The sequence below is a fragment of the Lacerta agilis genome, chromosome 7, assembly GCF_009819535.1.
Source record: "Lacerta agilis isolate rLacAgi1 chromosome 7, rLacAgi1.pri, whole genome shotgun sequence".
Lineage (NCBI taxonomy): Eukaryota > Metazoa > Chordata > Lepidosauria > Squamata > Lacertidae > Lacerta > Lacerta agilis.
In genome coordinates, this window is record NC_046318.1 from 55,574,625 (window position 1) to 55,592,044 (window position 17,420).

A 17,420-nucleotide genomic window follows, 5' to 3' on the forward strand; every position below is an offset into this window, starting at 1 on the left:
TGCTGCCTGTGATAGTGTGCGATGCAGTTGCACAACTATCTTCACTGTTGCAATTTATGCACTGGCTCCGTGATAAACCAACTTTCCCCATTGCAAAATATGATACTGTGTCATCCCTGCCCAGTGCTACCTGGGGAAAACACCTGGCTCTCCTGCACAAAATGTTCAGCGACTGAACATTGGTTGTGACATCCTGTTGTCTGAAAATACAGTTGTTAGCAGTAAAGATACGGAAGGGCAAGGATGCTTACCGTAAATAGTAATGGGTAGACATGTAGTCCCAGGTATGATCTGTACAATTGGGAAGTCTGCAGCTCAGTGGTTGGGCACATGCTCTGCATGCAAAAGATGCCAGGTTCAATTCCTGGCATCTTCAAGTTGGGCTAGAAATTAAGCTTGTCTGAAGCTTTGGGGAACCATTGCCAGGCACAGTACTGTACTATATAGTCCATTGTCCTGGCTCATTGTAAGGAAGGGCCTGTTTTTTTCAGCCCAAGGGTTGCCTTGCCTTCTACACAATCCTCTGGGAACCACATGCCCGTGATGGGTTGTCCAGAAGCAAAAGTGAGTATAGCAACAAAGGTTAATTTACTCACACATCCTTCTCTATTATCCATCCAGGCAAGCAAGTACGAGCATTCAAGAATACATTCCAGCATAGGAAAAGCATTCAAGGAGGGTGCCAAGCAGGGCTAGCTAGGTAGGGGAGAAGCTGGGGGAGGGGAGAGTCCCCAGTCCGGGGGGGTGACTTTCTTATATTAGCTAGCTGGTTGCAATATCCTGTGACTTAATGCAAGCAAAATCACTAAATGCAACCCTAAGCGTGATTACTCCAAAGCAAGTTCTACTTCTCTAGTTCTTCCCATTAGAGAAGGAATTTATATATAATTGTGGTCACAATAAATCTGCTTCTCAGTTGTACAGTGTTTCATAGACAGTGGAAATAGGTCAGTAAATGCCAACTATGTATATAATTTTAACATACGAAAACCCCCCAAACATTTAGGTGATGTATGCTCCTGGTAACGGTTCAGCCACTCCAGTTTCACTTGCTACTAAAGATGCATCAGCTAACTTGTGAGTTCGCAGGTATGCACGGGCACTTCTCTGAAATCATAGAGAAGAGACCAGAAGCAGCTGCACTCTAAAGCAGGCCTATCCATTTCTCTATGACCCTTTTGAAAACCAGATATGGGAAGAGGGTCTGAAAAAAGATTAGCACATGCCATTAATAGATGAATAAAAGGAAACAGCCAAATGTCTTTGGCACCTTTGAGTGATGCATACCACAATATAAAATGGTGGCCATACTTTACAGCTGTCACACTTATACTTGAATAGTCCAAATTCATGGGGTAAATCTGTCTGAAAACACCTGTAAACCAATTAAATTACTTCCTCAAGGTCCTTGATGAGGTGCAGCTCAAGGCAGAGAAGTAAAAAACTAGACCCATGTGGCATTTAAACTGAAGACACTGAGATGCCCAAATGCACTCAATTCAGATCCGAAGTTGAAGAATTTGGTTGTGTCTATACTAAAATGCAGCATAAACACAGTATCATTACCACAAATTGGTATAATTCCAGTTGTGATGATGAAGTAACAAAGGGACTATTTGAATCACCGCATCTTCTCCTGGTGAGTCATCCTGAGTGTTTGTATAAATTTTTTTGCAGCACAAGAAGAGTAGCAGCTATGTCACAAAAGGTTCAAGTCCAGATGGAGTGAAAGAGTTTCAAAATGTATGAGTAGTTTTATACCTCAGAATTAGACAGACATAAGTTAAGATATTAATGACTAACAGTGCAATCCTGTATGTGTCTTCTCAGAAATAAGTCCCCTTTGAGCTCAGTTTGGCTTACTCCCAGATGAGTGGGTATACAATAGAAACCTTAATCATTGGTCTTCACTAGCCACATTTTTAAAAAATAGTCCTTCGTTAATAGATATACCAGCAGTAAATAACTCTGGGACATAGAGCCAGTGTTGTGTAGTGGTTAGAGTGTTGGATTAGGACCTGGAAGACCAGGGATAAAATCCACACCCATCCATGAGGCTCACTAGGTGACCTGTGACCATTCACCATCTCTCAGCCTAACCTACCTCACAGAATTCTTGTGAGTATAAAATGGGGATTGGAAGATTAATCTGAGCACCTAAGATGAATGGTGGGATGGAAAAAAGGAGGAGGAGGAGGAGGAGAAATTTGAACCTTGCAGATTAATGAAGTTGCTAAAAATATGGAAAGGCTACAAGCTCTACTGTAACCAGTAATACTATTGTGAATTTAAAGTGTAATTACTTATTACTGGTGCAACATTGATATGCATGCAGTAAGAAATTGAGAGAAAATATGTGGACTTGAGTAGAGCAACTGTTAGAGCTGGAATAGCAAAATATTTCTTCCAGTAATCTGCTGATCTATTTAAATGGATAGCTGGTATATACAGTTTGATTTTTTTTTAAAGACCAATCACTACAACAGAAAAATGTGAATCAGCTGAAGAATAAACAAAGATAACAAATGTCAACATATAATAAGCAATGTTAAAAATGAAAAGCATATAAGCTGCAAGATGTTCAATAAAACAGAACAACATTGTGAATATCAAGCAGTGATAAAGAAAGCACACATACACCTAGGATGCTAAAGGTCAATAAATACAGAAAATAGCTCCTAGTGTTGCAGTTAAATCCCAATAGAAGGCTGTCCATTTGTCAATTTCAGATTGCTATATACAGATGATGATAAGAACTTGTTAAGGAAAGAAAGCGAGTGAATATTGAGGCTAAAAACTTTGGCCCCATCCAGAGCCGTCTTTCCCATTGGTCTTAGTGGTTCGTTGTGCCAGGGCGCCGGCCTCTCAGGGGCACACTAGCGAGTGGGGGAGCTGTGTGGCTTTGCCGGCAGCCTTCCCTTTCCCTGCACACCCGCCAGCTGAGCCCTGCCAACTATATGGCTGGCGGGCGTGCAGCTTACTTCCCAAGCCTCCGCAGGAGGACAGCGATCCCTGTAAAGGCTTAGGACAGAAGCTGCATGCAGGTTCCCTTCCAAGCCTCTGCATCTGCTAAAGACGGCCTTGCTCCCAGTCATTGTCCTCCCCCTGCTTCCTGGTGAAAGGTGGAGTGCAGCCTTCCTGGGCTGCCTTCTCGTGCGCCCCGACACTGGAGAGCATGTCCGCCAGCACATTTTCGTGCTTGATCGCTGCCACCATGCTGGGGATCAGAGCAGAGGACATTTTCCATCGCCCCCCTCCCTTGTTTTGGAGTTGCCGGGGGGGGCGCCGGAGGGATCTTTGCACCATGGCGCCGGATATGCTTACGACAGCCCTGGCCCCATGAGGGCTTAATGAGGAATTATGTTTGCTTCCTGTCTTATAGTTACAAGATTTAGGGATGCTCCCTTGAGCTTTTTTGCTCTCTCACGGCTACAAGTGATAGTCATTGATTTTTTTTTTTTAAAAAGCGTGTATTAACAACACCTGTATATGATTCTTTAGAAAATATATAATTTGTTGCCCTTGGACAATAATTTCAGTCATCAGTTAATGTAAATAGGAGATATGTTAGGGCTGCCGTATGTCCAGATTTCCCCAGACATTACCAGGATTTCAAAAGTAGAATTGATTTTAGGTAAGTCAATCGAAAAATTGTGATTTTTTTTTTTTGCATTTTTGTTAAAAAAAACTCAACAACTGCTGTTACTGAAGGTGGCTTTTAAAAAAAGGTCAAAACATCACAGTGGAAAAAAGAATCAGCATCTGCTAAACTGCTTGCAACTGCTGGAAGACACATAAATTTTATTTAATGTTTGTTGGTCACTTTTAAGCCAACTGGCCTCAAGCCTGGCCGAGTGAATTGTACAATGTAGCTGGTTATCTCTTCAAAATGATCAATATTTCTGAAGAGTAGAAATATAGCTCTAACAAGTTAAACGAGCAGCACTGTCCTGTCGGGAGATTCTGTGGACCACACTCCCTTTTCTAAAAACATTTTTTTTTAAAATCCCACATGATTTATCATATAACCAAAGACTCTTCATTTTCAGCACAGAAACTTGTTTATTGATGTTGGCTAAGTTGCCATCCAAACCAGTTAGATAGTGCTGGTGTAAAATGATTTCTGCAAAACATCCCACTGGCCTGCTCTCTCAAGGACTTTGATAACTAAATCCTTTGTTTCTATAATCCAATTAAGAGCCTGCATAGCAGCAAAGTTTGGGAAACAGCTAAAGTTGGGTGATCAAGAAAGTTAGTGGTCTGCAACTGAGAAGGCAAAGAGGAAACTTTGGAAGTATGAAAGTCCATAAAACTTTCTCAAAACATACTCTGATTGGCTTGTGTTTCATCACCCATTGAGACTTCTGCCTATTTCATAAAATCCTGAACTTTTCAAAGTCCTTATTATTGCTGGTATTTTACTGTTCTGGAGGGAGCGGTGGAAATTATGGGCACAGAATATAAAAAAGTCATAAAGGCATCTCCAGGTTTTGTAGGTCCCTTGCTCAAGATTCCTCAAGTGGCCCCATCAGCTTGCCACTATCACCTTTGCTCATTTGCTTGTTGTCTCCCTTTGTGCCGAACACTCATCATCAGTGCTCAGAATGAGAAAGCAGGCAAGCGGAGGCTCTTGTTGGATAAAGCAGGGTGAGGGGGCTCTGGGATCAGCAGACTGCTGGCATATGGGCCATTGCAGATCCCAACCCTTTTGATGGCTCTGAAATTACTATATCCACACTTCTAAAAGCTATATCGATTTCCCACTAGACTAGCTGTGTAATGCCCCAGATCCTGAGAATATAGTTTCAAGAGGCTGCTGAGGATATTCTGTTAGATACACACCACCCTTTCTATGGGATCATCAACACTTTCGCTTATCCTGTGCCTAGAATGTGGGAGATTGCAGTCAAACATATCTAGGCATGATTGCTAGTTAGTGCATGAAGGGGTTAAGACCAGAAAGTTATGTTCCTAGATTCTGCTAGGTCATGCCCCCTGTTCTCTGGGAGGTGAGGAAGTGAAGCTGTGTTCCTCACACTCTCTCCATGCCATGTTATTGACCATGATGGACCTGTCTGAACTTGCTCCAAGTTCACACAGCATGTTTGAAACTATATGCTGTATTTTGCAACCAAGAGGAATCTACTTGTATTCTCCTTGCTGTTGTGTGGAATAACGCATGAACCAGACCTTTGGATCTAGTAAGTAAAGCATTTTAAACTTACTTAACAATATGTGGCTTGTTCATTGCTAGATGGGTACAGAGAGAGGGCAAGCGTTTTAAGGCAGACTAAATGGGCCTAGGGCTTGCTGATCAGAAGGTCAGCGGTTTGAATCCCTGTGACGCGGTGAGCTCCCATTGCTCGGCCCCTGCTCCTGCCAACCTAGCAGTTTGAAAGCACGAAGTGCAAGAAGATAAATAGGTACCGCTCTGGTGGGAAGGTAAATGGCGTTTCCGTGCGCTGCTCTGGTTCGCCAGAAGCGGCTTAGTCATGCTGGCCACATGACCCAGAAGCTGTACACCGGCTCCCTCGGCCAGTAAAGCAAGATGAGTCCCGCAACCCCAGAGTCGTCTGTGACTGGACCTAACAGTCAGGGGTCCCTTTATCTTTAAATGGGATATACAAAAGAATTTAACAACCTATATTCTACAATATGCTGCTGGTGAACTCTGGTGTGTTTATAACTCTGCAGGGAGCTGTCTCCCACTGGAGAGTGTTCAGAGCCCTACAAATTGAATCTAGGCTCCCAGATGATTCTTTTGTTAATTACCCACACGTGTGTCAGATCTATTTTCCACATGCACACAGAAAGCATGGGTCTGAATGGTTTTCCATTTGACCCACAATTTCTAGGCATGGTTCCCAGCAATTTCCCCCTTGCCCTGCTCCTTTCCCTGGGAAAATCTGCTCTTTAGTGCTAAATCCGAGGAAACATCAATCTGGAGAAAACTCGAATTGCCGTTTGCTCCAACTGAGCTCTAAAGAGCCGTTTTCCCCAGGGGCAAGTGGGACAAGAGGAAGTTTGAATAAGCCCTATGACTCTCTCTCTCTCTCTCTCTCTCTCTCTCTCTCTCTCACACACACACACACACACACACACACACACACACTCGTCCCCTACAGTTTCCAGACATCCTTGAAGAGAGGCAATGACTGTTTAGCTAGTCTAAGTCTGTAGCGCATATAGACCCTCTGTTCATAGATCAAAAGACCAATCCTTATCACAAGACAGGTTCCTCCACGTATCATCTCCCCGGAGAGAAACCTGCACAGTTAAGACATCAATAGGACTGCTAATTGTGTGCTTCAGTTGGATAGATCTTTGCAAAAATCATCCCTAAATTGGGTATTTATAAAGAATCTGCAAAGCGGTGGTACTGTGTGTTCAAGCTGATCTTCCTTTGATGTTCACTACTGTAGTAATTACACACAAGATTAAAGGAAAATATTGGAGACCACAGAGATTCAGTCCCTTCCCACTAGCATAAGGGCTTAGGATGGGTCTTTTCATGGAAAGCCTCTGATTCCTAGGGGGAAATGTTTTAGGGTCTTATCTGTCTGTTCTAGTGTTTTAGTCATTTTTATCCTGCCTTTCAATTGGATATTTTCAAGGCACTGTACAAGACTGATACAACATCAATCCAAACAAATTACTAAAATAAAATAGAAAACTATAAAACAGGGGAGAAAATGGAACAGGACAGGGGTTCAAATAAAACAAAACTATCATCAGTAACAGAACAGAACCTCTAAAAGCCATTGGCAGGTGCTTAAAACATAGCAAAGTAGGCACATGCCAAACAACCCTATGGAAAGAATTCCAAAAACTGGTGCCACCACTGAGAAGGCCCAGTCCCTGTTACCACACACTAAGCAAGAGAAAAGCCCCTATATTTGATCTCAGTTTAGACCTTAAGATGACCTTTAAAGTCCTATATGGAAACACACACAATCATGAATTGTACTGGAAATGGTAGATCTACAACTTCCTCCAAAGAATCCAGGGAACTTTAGTTTAAGAGGGCTAGATATCGTTTAAATGTATGGTGTGGATCTGTCCTTGGTTAGAAGTTAGCAAATTGGGCTAGTGAAGCTTTTGGTACTGTATTTCTAACTTAATTATAATAATTATTTGTAAATCTGTATCTATACATATACATTAGTTTATGCAATTTTTATGCAAATCTGCATATTTTGTCACCTTTTGGGGTGGGGCATTTCTTCTTTTTAAGTGCTCACCCTAGTCTCTTTACATATTGAACTGAAGAAGAAAGTTCCTGGCTGCTTTAAACAAAAATGTCACCAATCAGTAATGGGTAAACAAGGGTCCACATCCTCTTTGTATGTATTAGCAGAGCTTTTAGATGTTAGAAGACATCTGAAGGCAGTCCTGTTTAGGGAAGTTTTTAGTGTTTGATGTTTTATCATGTTTTTAAGATTCTGTTGGGAGCCACCCAGAGTGGCTGGGGCAACCTAGTCAGATGGATGGCTAAATAATAATAATAATAATAATAATAATAATAATAATAATAATAATAATATTGAAAAAGTCGGTTAGAGTTGGGCAAGGTCTAAATGATGCTTGTACACATGCTATCAAACTCATCTCTGTCTAGTAAGAAACTTGTACACATGTGGGAGAGCCTAAGCATTAGAACACTTGGCCCTCTAGGTCAGGGTTCCCCCAAACTTGGGTCTCCAGCTGTTTTTGGAATACAACTCCCATCATCCCTAGCTAGCAGAACAAGTGGTCAGAGATTATGGGAACTGCAGTCCAAAAACAGCAGGAAACCCAAGTTTGGGAAGCCCTGCTCCAGGTGTTATTGACATAGTTCCGTTCCGCCCATTTTTCTCGTTTAGCCACTCACTATTTTAAAATTCTGTATAAAAAAAATACACCTACAAATCTAAAACCAGATAGTAAAAAACCTTCAAATTTATTCAGTATCTGCAGTTATCATCAACTGCATTCTGCCTTTTGAGGAACGGCTGTAGCTCAGTGGCAGAGCATGCCCAGCATCTCCAGGTATGAATGTGAGAGAGAACCACATCTGAAATCCTGGAGAGCTGCTACCAGTCATTGCAGTTAATACTGAGCTGGATGAACCAATAGTCTGACTCGGTAAGGCAGCTTCCTTTGTAATTACATTCTCTGGACTTGGCTAACGCAACTTTGCTTTTATCTTGAGATCCTATAGCAAAAAGCAAACAAATCTTACTTCTGAACGACAGTCCATTATTTACAGACCAGGGATTTGAGTTGACTTATCTATCCTGCACTAGCCCTACCCAACCTGATACTTTCCAGAACTTGAATCCAATTAAGTAATGTTCTGAAAAGACCCACTGAAAGCAATGGATGGGATAACTAAAGTCTATTAATGTCAATGGGTCTGTGTTTGCCTCGGCTGTATTCAACTTCAAATGTTTTGAACTAAAACTCTGATCATCCCTGGCAGAAGCTCATGGGAGTTGGAGTTCCACAACATCTGGAAGGCACCAGGTTAGGGCAGGCTGCTCTGCACTATGTAAGCTGTAAATAATGGCATGAACAGAAGAGTCCGTTCAATAAAAGGTTTCACTCTTTAACTGTGAAGCAGGTGGCTACATAAGTGCAAAATCTCTCAAGAACTAGCCTAGTAAGAATTGTTCCACAATAATCAACTTCGGTGATTTACAAGGGCCTGAACTTTCAGATTAGGCCCTGCCATTTTTCAGCTCTTGACTTCATCATTGCTGACTTGAATCTGACATCATCATCACAAGGCATGGTTGGGATCAACTTAAAGTTAAAACATGTGGTTGAAATCAAGTGAGAAAGAAAAGCAACCTGACACATTTTTCTATATCAATTTATCATTTCGATAACACGCCAGTGATCCAAGTTTTAGACTGAGTTTGTACAAAGCCACCATTTTGTGTACCTACACATTTATGTAATCAAATTTCAGGTCACACATTGTAGTTATTTGTTACTCATCAGTATGAGGAGTGATCTGGGACAGGTTTAGGAACAGACAATACAGGCAACCTAACTGAGCATCACTTGCCATGTTCTATCACGGGAAAATTGCTAACTTCAGTGCCCATTCAACAAATGGCGAGTGTGAGAGAGAGTGATGAATTTACACACAGAGATCTTATCACATCTCATAGAACTGGGATAAATCATGCATGCAAATTGGGCATCAAAGTCATGCAAATGGGCTACAAACAGTCATTAAAAAAAAAATCAAGGTATTCAAAAGTTGGACAAATGGAAGGAGTACCATTTGGTCTAGGGCTGGCACCAAAGTAAATGGTAAGTCTTCATTTACAAAGTAAAAGAGGAAAAGAGCACCCCATTGGCATGGAGGTTAGATCCTGGCCCCTGGTGACAGACACTATTAAGAGGAAAGCTGGATCCGATTTTATCTGCAATAGCTCCATTCAAAGTTGCGTTTCTTGATTTGGACTACAGGTGAATGATAAGTAATGGGGCTTGCAGGTTTGCAGCTTGTTCTCTGTAGTAATTACTGTCCCAAGAAACAGGCCTGGCTCCATCTCAGTATATTTCTTAACAGCTCTATTTGGTTTTTCCAATATTCAACAATACAGCAAATAGAATATAAAACAGCACTAGCTGTTTCATAGCCACACACACATCTAAAGGGTTTATATAACAATATAGAGAAAAGCTAAACTGTGAATGAGAGACAGTGACTAGCCCTAAATCACGCAGGGACCTTAATGGTTAAGTAGGAATTTGAACCCAAGCCCATTACCTGAGGAAAGACAAATGGAGGGAGGGAGAAGATAGAAATTTTAAGTTTTGCTTATTTCCCTTTAAGCACTGTATGATTTGAGAGTGTACATTCAGAAGAGTTTTCATTTCTGTCAGATTAATTCCTGCTCTGATTTCTGCGGCTCTCGGTTATCTTATTCAGGCCTGAAGCCATATTTAAATGTGTGTGGTGTGTAATGGTTATTTATATTTCATGAACAGAAATGGCCATGGCACCTGATCAAGCTTTTCCTATAAAACAGGAAACCACCGGCAGCATGGGAAGAACAGAGTGCTTGACGCTACACCGCAGTGAAGACTGCAAAAGCTAATCTATAAGAGAATACACAAAGGGCCATTAATTATGAAAATGTACCAATATAAGATGATTTAGCCTCCAAATCCACACAGCCGCAGCTTTACAAGAAATCTGAGGAAGAATTCAATCTGCTTGACAGGATTATGGTAAGAAGAATGCTATTTGATTGGCTTGCCAGTGATTCAGAAGAGAAAATCCAGTACACAATCTTTTGGCAGCACAATCCGAGTGGACCTTGACCTCTGAATAAGTGGTGACTATTTCTTCCAACTGCAGCGTATGTGGGAGTTTGTGGGCAGTGTGCTGAGTGAGGGGAAAAGCACCTCAGCTGGACTTTTCATTTCGCATGACAGAAAATGAGGCAAAAGCATGAATGAGAAGTAGAGCAACAGTACTGGAATTCCCCCTCACACACACACCTCACTCCCACTAGGCAGTCTGGTATTTTATTAAGTCATCTTTCGATTTCTTTGTTATCTCCGTTACGCAGTGACAAATATTCCTCAATATCTCAAGAATATTGCTAAGCGCGGCGGCGTCACTGGCGGAGGCTGTGGCTCGTAGCGTTGCGACAGGATGGCAAAACTGAGAGAAGCCCCACAGACAAATAAATTTATCTCCAGTGAACACTCCAAACAGGAATGTGAAACGGAAAAGCCATTTATAGAACTGAATAAAGATACTGTGCACATCTCGCTTTCTGCCAATCGCCCTGGGGACTTCCCCAGATTTCCCTCAGAGAGGAAATGTTTCACAAACCTTGGCAAGGGAGTTCTTTAATTATGAGAAGAGGGCTAAAGAAATGTGTTATTTGCCATTTTAACAAATGGAATGACCAATGGCTATATTCCAGGCTTCGTGTCCATTTTGCTACTATTACTTTTTCTGATATGCAGATATGTTATAACTGTAGAGAGAGAAAATACACTTGTAAAGCCTTTCACACATTACATTTCCCCAATGCAGGCCTTCAGTCAGAAAAAGTAAATACCGTATTTTTTGCTCCATAGTGCGCACCAGACCATAGGGCGCACCTCGTTTTTAGAGGAGGAAACAAGGGAAAAATATTTTTCTGGTTTTCCTCCTAAAAGCCCTGTTTTTTTGAAGATCAGCCAAAAGTTTTGCAGCTTTTTTTGCAAAGGGAAAAGCCCTGTTTTTTGAGGATCAGCTAAAAGTTTTGCAGCTTTTTTGCAAAGGGAAAAACCCTGTTTTTTGAGGATCAGCTAAAAGTTTTGCAGCTTTTTTTGCAAAGGGGGAAAAGCAAAGAGGAAAAGCCCCGTTTTTATGGGGTTCGACTCACATTTCTGCAGCTTCTAAAGGAAAGGGAGCCTTTTCTACAGTTTCCAGACAGATAATCTAATCAGCCAGTCACATGTTGCTGGGGAAACAAAAAAACCTCCCTCTGCAGCACATTCAACAATGGAGGCCTGGGCAAGAGGGCGGGGCTGAATGGGAGCTGGGGACTCTTATCTCTCTCCCTGATCTCTTGCTGATCAGCTGCTGAGCGGGGTCCTTTCAACACCAACTTTTCTCTTTGTAAAATAAACAGCATGATCCTCTTTTGGCCCCTGGGCAATTCAGCTCCAGGGACCACCATTCGCTCCATAAGACGCACAGACATGCCCCCTTAATTTTTAGGAGGAAAAAAGTGCATCTTATGGAGCGAAAAATACGGTATGTGAAGCAGTTTTCGTATCTTACATTTTCACCTATTTATATTATTTATACTTTATATCTCCATCCATTTCTTCCATTCTGGGCCCCACAGTGGTGTATATGATCTTTCCAGGCAACTTCTTATCCATATACTATCCAAATCCAGGCCAGCTTAGTTTCAAGTATGGTGTCTTCAGACCATGCTATGTGACTTTTCCCAATATGAATATTTACACCCGTTAGGGAAAAGTAAAGTGTGAATGGCCTTAAAAGTGATATCCAACAGCAAAAAGTCCTGCTGAGGTTTCAGTTTGATTACATATGTGCAAACAGATAATACAAATGACCAACATTTGAGCCACAAAGGGCTATTACAGTGTAGGATGGTCACCTAGGTCTGCCTTCCTGCCATGTGGTGTTGAAAATGAAAAACAGGATTCAAAGGTTCAGTCCCATAGATCAGGCATGTCCAACAGGTAGATCGTGATCTACCAGTAGATCACTGGACGTCTGCGGTAGATCGCTGGCTCCCCTCAAAGAAGGTGAAGAACTGTGGCTCCCCTAAAAAAAAGCTCAACAACTTTGACCTGAACCCCAAAAAAGGGGGTAGATCACTGCCAGTTTTTAACTCTGTAAGTAGATCACAGTCTCTTGGGAGTTGGCCACCCCTGCCATAGATGAAGAAATTGACACACCATGAAGTTCAGTGTTTTCATTGTGCTAGAATTAATTGGATCATCCTTGCATGCAGAGACTCCTTAAATGAATACAAAGTAGCTGAATTAACAAGATCTTTGGACCTTACTGTGAGCAATGATTGTATTGACTTAAGCAACTGTGAAATATCTGAATGATTGTGCATAACAGAGTTCTGTTCGCCACTTACTAGTTATTATAAATGTGATATTACATTGTCATTGGCTCACAGTTGTTGGCCTTTGTAGTATTACTTTGGGGATTTGCAGAATTGTCTATAAAGCTCAGTCCAGCTGCAACAGCAAAGGCAATTCTCATTTTATAGGCTAATAAATATATTTAATAGGTCTCGTTATGTTTTTAACATAATATATGACATGAAAACCTTTGATTTGCCTTCTCTTTGTAGGATATAAAATGGAAGCATGAGGATAACTCCCAGCACTGGATTTATGCCTGAATCAAGGACATTTATGGGAGAAAGACTCCTGTGGCTTCTATTCCAGTTTTTCAGATGGCCACTGGGGCCAGGAAGTGATTACTTCCACTTGGTCTCTATCTCTTCTTTTTTCTTTATCACTAAGAACTAAAGAAACTAGGGTGCCATTTCAGTTTTCAGTAAGGATGTTGTTTCAGTAAAGGAAAATAGAATTGTTAGCAAGGTTTAAAGGCCCATTCTTTGGTATATTCAACATGAAGCTGTTTAAAAACAGTCCTTCAAAAGACCACTAGTTGCAATAAGTTTAGACACTTCACAGAACCTGTAGAAATGTTATAAAATGCAAGTCAAAGAAAAGCAAATGGGTTTACGCATTAGTGTATTAAATAAAACTAGTCACAAACTGTGTAGGACATGTTTGCTCTGAATAATAATCAGAAGTTCTCCATTGGCTCTGATGGCCCTGTTGCTGATTTTCCACCCGAGGCCTTCCATACATGTAGCATGCGCTGTCTAAGCAATTTATTACAGCACACCCATTAGAATCATAGAGTTGGAAGGAACCCTGAGGGTCATTTAGTCCAACCCCCTGCAATGCAGGAATCTCAACTAAAGCATCCATGACAGTTGGCCATCCAACCTCTGCTTAAAAACCTCCAAGGAAGGAGGGTCCACAGCCAGGGCCATCTTACCCATAGGCACTAGTGGTGTGGGGCACATGGGCGCCGGGCTCTCAGCGGCACCAGGCCGAGAGTCTGTGGCCCGAGAGTTGAGTCCAGGGAAGAGCCCGCCCGTCAGTTGGAGCGTTCCGACGAGCTCTTCTGCTGCAGGCGGGTATGCGTCGCATGTTCGGGGGTGACCGAGCCAGTGAGACACTGAGGCGGCCAGGTGGCTCCGCCCTCCTGGGCACCTGGGACTGGGCAACCTGGGGGGGGGGTGTTGCTGTGTGGATCTTTGCACCCCAGCGCCGCATATGCTTAAGACAGCCCTGTCCACAGCCTCTCAGGGAGTCTGTTCCACTGTTGAACAGCTATTGGAAAGTTATTTCTAATGTTTAGTCAGAATCTTCTCAGGTAACTTGAAACCATTGGTTCGGGTCCTACCCTCCAGAGCAGGAGAAAACAAGCTTGCTCCATCTTCCATGTGACAGCCCTTGAGATATTCTTCGCTTTCCCAGGCTAAATATAAGCAATTCCCTCAACTGTTCCTCAAAAACATTGGTTTCCCGACCCTTAACCATCTTGGTTGCCCTCCACTGCACACATTCCAGCTTGTCAATATCCTTCTTAAATTGTGGCACCCAGAACTGGACGCAGTATTCCAGGTGTGGTCTTACTGGTGAAGACTTTAAATGCTACATGTGACCCACACTCTGGGGAGAAATTGATGGTGCTTAAAAACTCTTTTGGATCCCAAACCAGTGTTTTCCTTAGTACATTTTTTTTGCAGTTTTTCTGCTTAAATAGGTGAAGTACTGAACAATGTTCTAGTCCCCTGTAATAACATTTATAATACATCATCATCTCAAATAAAAAAAACATAGGCTATTATTTAGGAATACAATTGTATAGAGTTTTAAAAACATCATGGAGTGACTGACTTCCGTATGAGGAAAGAATGCGGCGCTTGAGGCTTTTTAGTTTAGAAAAGAGGCAAGTGAGAAGTGACACAATAAAAGGTTATAAAACTATACATAGCATGGAGAAAGTAGAGAAAAGTGTTTCTCCCTCTCTCATAGCACTAGAATTTGTGGACACCCAATTAAGCTGAATGTTGGCAGATTCAGTGCACAGTTAAACTATGGAACTCACTGCCACAGGTCCCAACTTGCTCTCAACTGTCACAGGCAGTTCAGCTGGAGATATGCTGGCATGGCTTCCTCAGCCGAGTTTAGCTAAGGTTAAGCCATCAGAGCTGAGGCATGAGCTCATTGAAGGAGAGTGGAGGGGAAGTGGCAGGACCAGGTAGAGGGGGACTTATGGTGGTTCTTAACTGCATTGAGCTCAGTCACATGACTTGGCAACCCAGCGAAACTTACTCTGGCAGAAAAAAGGCTTGTTTTCCTTCTGCCAGGCTTAGGCCAACTCAGCTGGCAGTAGTCCTGCTGCTAAATGGAGTTTGGATCTGGCATACGTTATGCTAGCTTAACTTGAGCCAGCGTAAAGTATGCTGGCCTCCTGTACTTAGGATTGCTCCCTTAGTAAGGTCCATTAATTTCAATGGGTTTCCCCCCCAGAGTAAAACGTAGCTAAGTATCACCCACTGAAATCAATGGACATGGCTCACTTAGGTTCATTAATTCCAATGGGTCTACTCTGATCATAACCTACTTGGACACAACCCAGTATTATTCGCATTTGATAGCAAATCGGCATGTCTGCTGAGAAAAGGTCAACAATCCCGTGTCCATGGAATATTTCCCTCTCCAAAATATTTATCTATGCAGTAATTAAATTGTATTCTTTAGCAGTGATGTTCTGCCATGGCCTGACCTTCCTGGTTAACTTTCCTACTGTTTCCCAGTAGCTCTGTATCAGGTCACATAACCACAAATAAGATAACCCTATCAGTTTCCCAAAAAAATCCTTTGCTAAGGAGTGCAACCTAAAACTACCAAAGTAGTCTGATTATAAAGGACTAATAATCTATGTGGCTGTGGTGGATTGTTAAACTCATTTTTAAGAATATTGTTTTCTGCAATTTAAAATTTTAAGTAGGAAGAAAGGCAACAGGAAGCATCTTTGCTTTCCAAGTAAAGAGAAGCCAGATGTCATTTGTTTGTTGACTGGAATATGGGAACTTGGACCACAGAGCATGACGCTGAAATCTCCATAAGAAAAACAAATATGATGATTGAGAATAATTTGGTTGCAGTTACTGTAAATGTTTTCTTTGGGGTGAGGAGCAGAAAGAGAAAGTGGCCCACAGAAGGCAGATTCAGAAGAAAGGATACAATGGACAGGCACAAAAATGGTATAAATTAATACTTCTTGAGTTTATTCCCTATTTATTCTCACTCACAATGCTATTGACACTGGTACTCTTTGCAGTTGTCTGTCTGCCTCTCAAATACACACCAATCACACGCACCCCCTACGTTTTTCCATTCTGAGCATGCTGCCTTCTCTCTTGTCTGCATGCCTCCCCATCTGGTTGAATGGAACTATAGACAGTTAAAAGACAACACCACAAAACTTCTGAAGAGTTGGGATGTCCATAGACGTTCCATAACACCTCAGCAGCTGTGCTGATTAGGAAGGTCTCCGTCCAAGAGTCAGAACTTATGATGCTGGTCGCACACCAATTGAACAAACTCAAAATGGTCACTGCCTGTACTTCATTTTGTCAGTCTTGAATATTTTCCCCAGTAACCCAAATTCTGAAATTATGAGTTTTTGATCGAGAAAAGCTATCTCACAGAGGACTGCTGAGGTGTAAGTGTGTGTGTGTGAAATGGGAGAGGGTCCTTATGTTGCCCTGAGTTCCTTGGATCAATAATGGCATTAAATTAAATAATAAACCCCAAGTAATGGAAGCTTGTTGGGAAAGATGGAGGGCACAAGGAGAAGGGGACGACAGAGGATGAGATGGTTGGACAGTGTTCTCGAAGCTACTAACATTAGTTTGGCCAAACTGCGCAAGGCAGTGAAAGATAGGCGTGCCTGGCGTGCTCTGGTCCATGGGGTCACGAAGAGTCGGACACGACTGAACGACTGAACAACAACAATAATGGAAGCTTTGAAGTGCATAAGCTAAATCTTGCTTCACGTTTGCATTTATAAAATTTGTCCTATCTGGGGTATAAATTGACAAAACTATTATTATTATTATTAATAAAGCTTCTATGCTTTAGGCTGCATTCCTCCCCATTGAACTCAATGGGAGATTATCCTTAATAGAGTGAATTCTCAGCACTGTAAACAAACTTCAGGACCACAAAAATACCTGGGGTTTGGGATCATAGTACCTGTGCTTGCCATCTGCTAAAAAAAAATAGTAGTTGAAAGGAACTGCTCTCAGATTGTAATTATAGAGAAGGAATGGATTAATTTTGACCAGACCATGTCTGGGATGTCCAGGTGAATTAATGAAAGAGCATGCAGCTATGCATTTAAAGACAGCAGAGGCTTTAAAATTCAAAAAGGTTCTCACTATCTAATAAAGGGCAAAGTGTAGGATGTTTGAGAAGAGAAAAGGTATTAAATTTTGGTCTGGATAATGGTAGAAATATTGTGTCATTTTATTTATTTATTTATTTATTTATTTTACTTTTTACTTTTATTTATTTTTACAACAACCTCAGTTGTTGGCACCACAGAGGTTTTTTTAAAGACTGTTTACATGAGAGGGTGTGGACCTGAGACAGAGAAACATAGAAATAATTTTACTGTGAAAGAATGTGCCAAACAAATATGTCTTGAAAACCTTATCTCTGGAGAATCTGAACTGAAGACTCAGATACGCTTTCCATGGAAAAGACACTCATTTTCAGGCTACCTCAATGCTTTCACTGTTTGAAAATGTTTTATTACAACTTATCAGGCT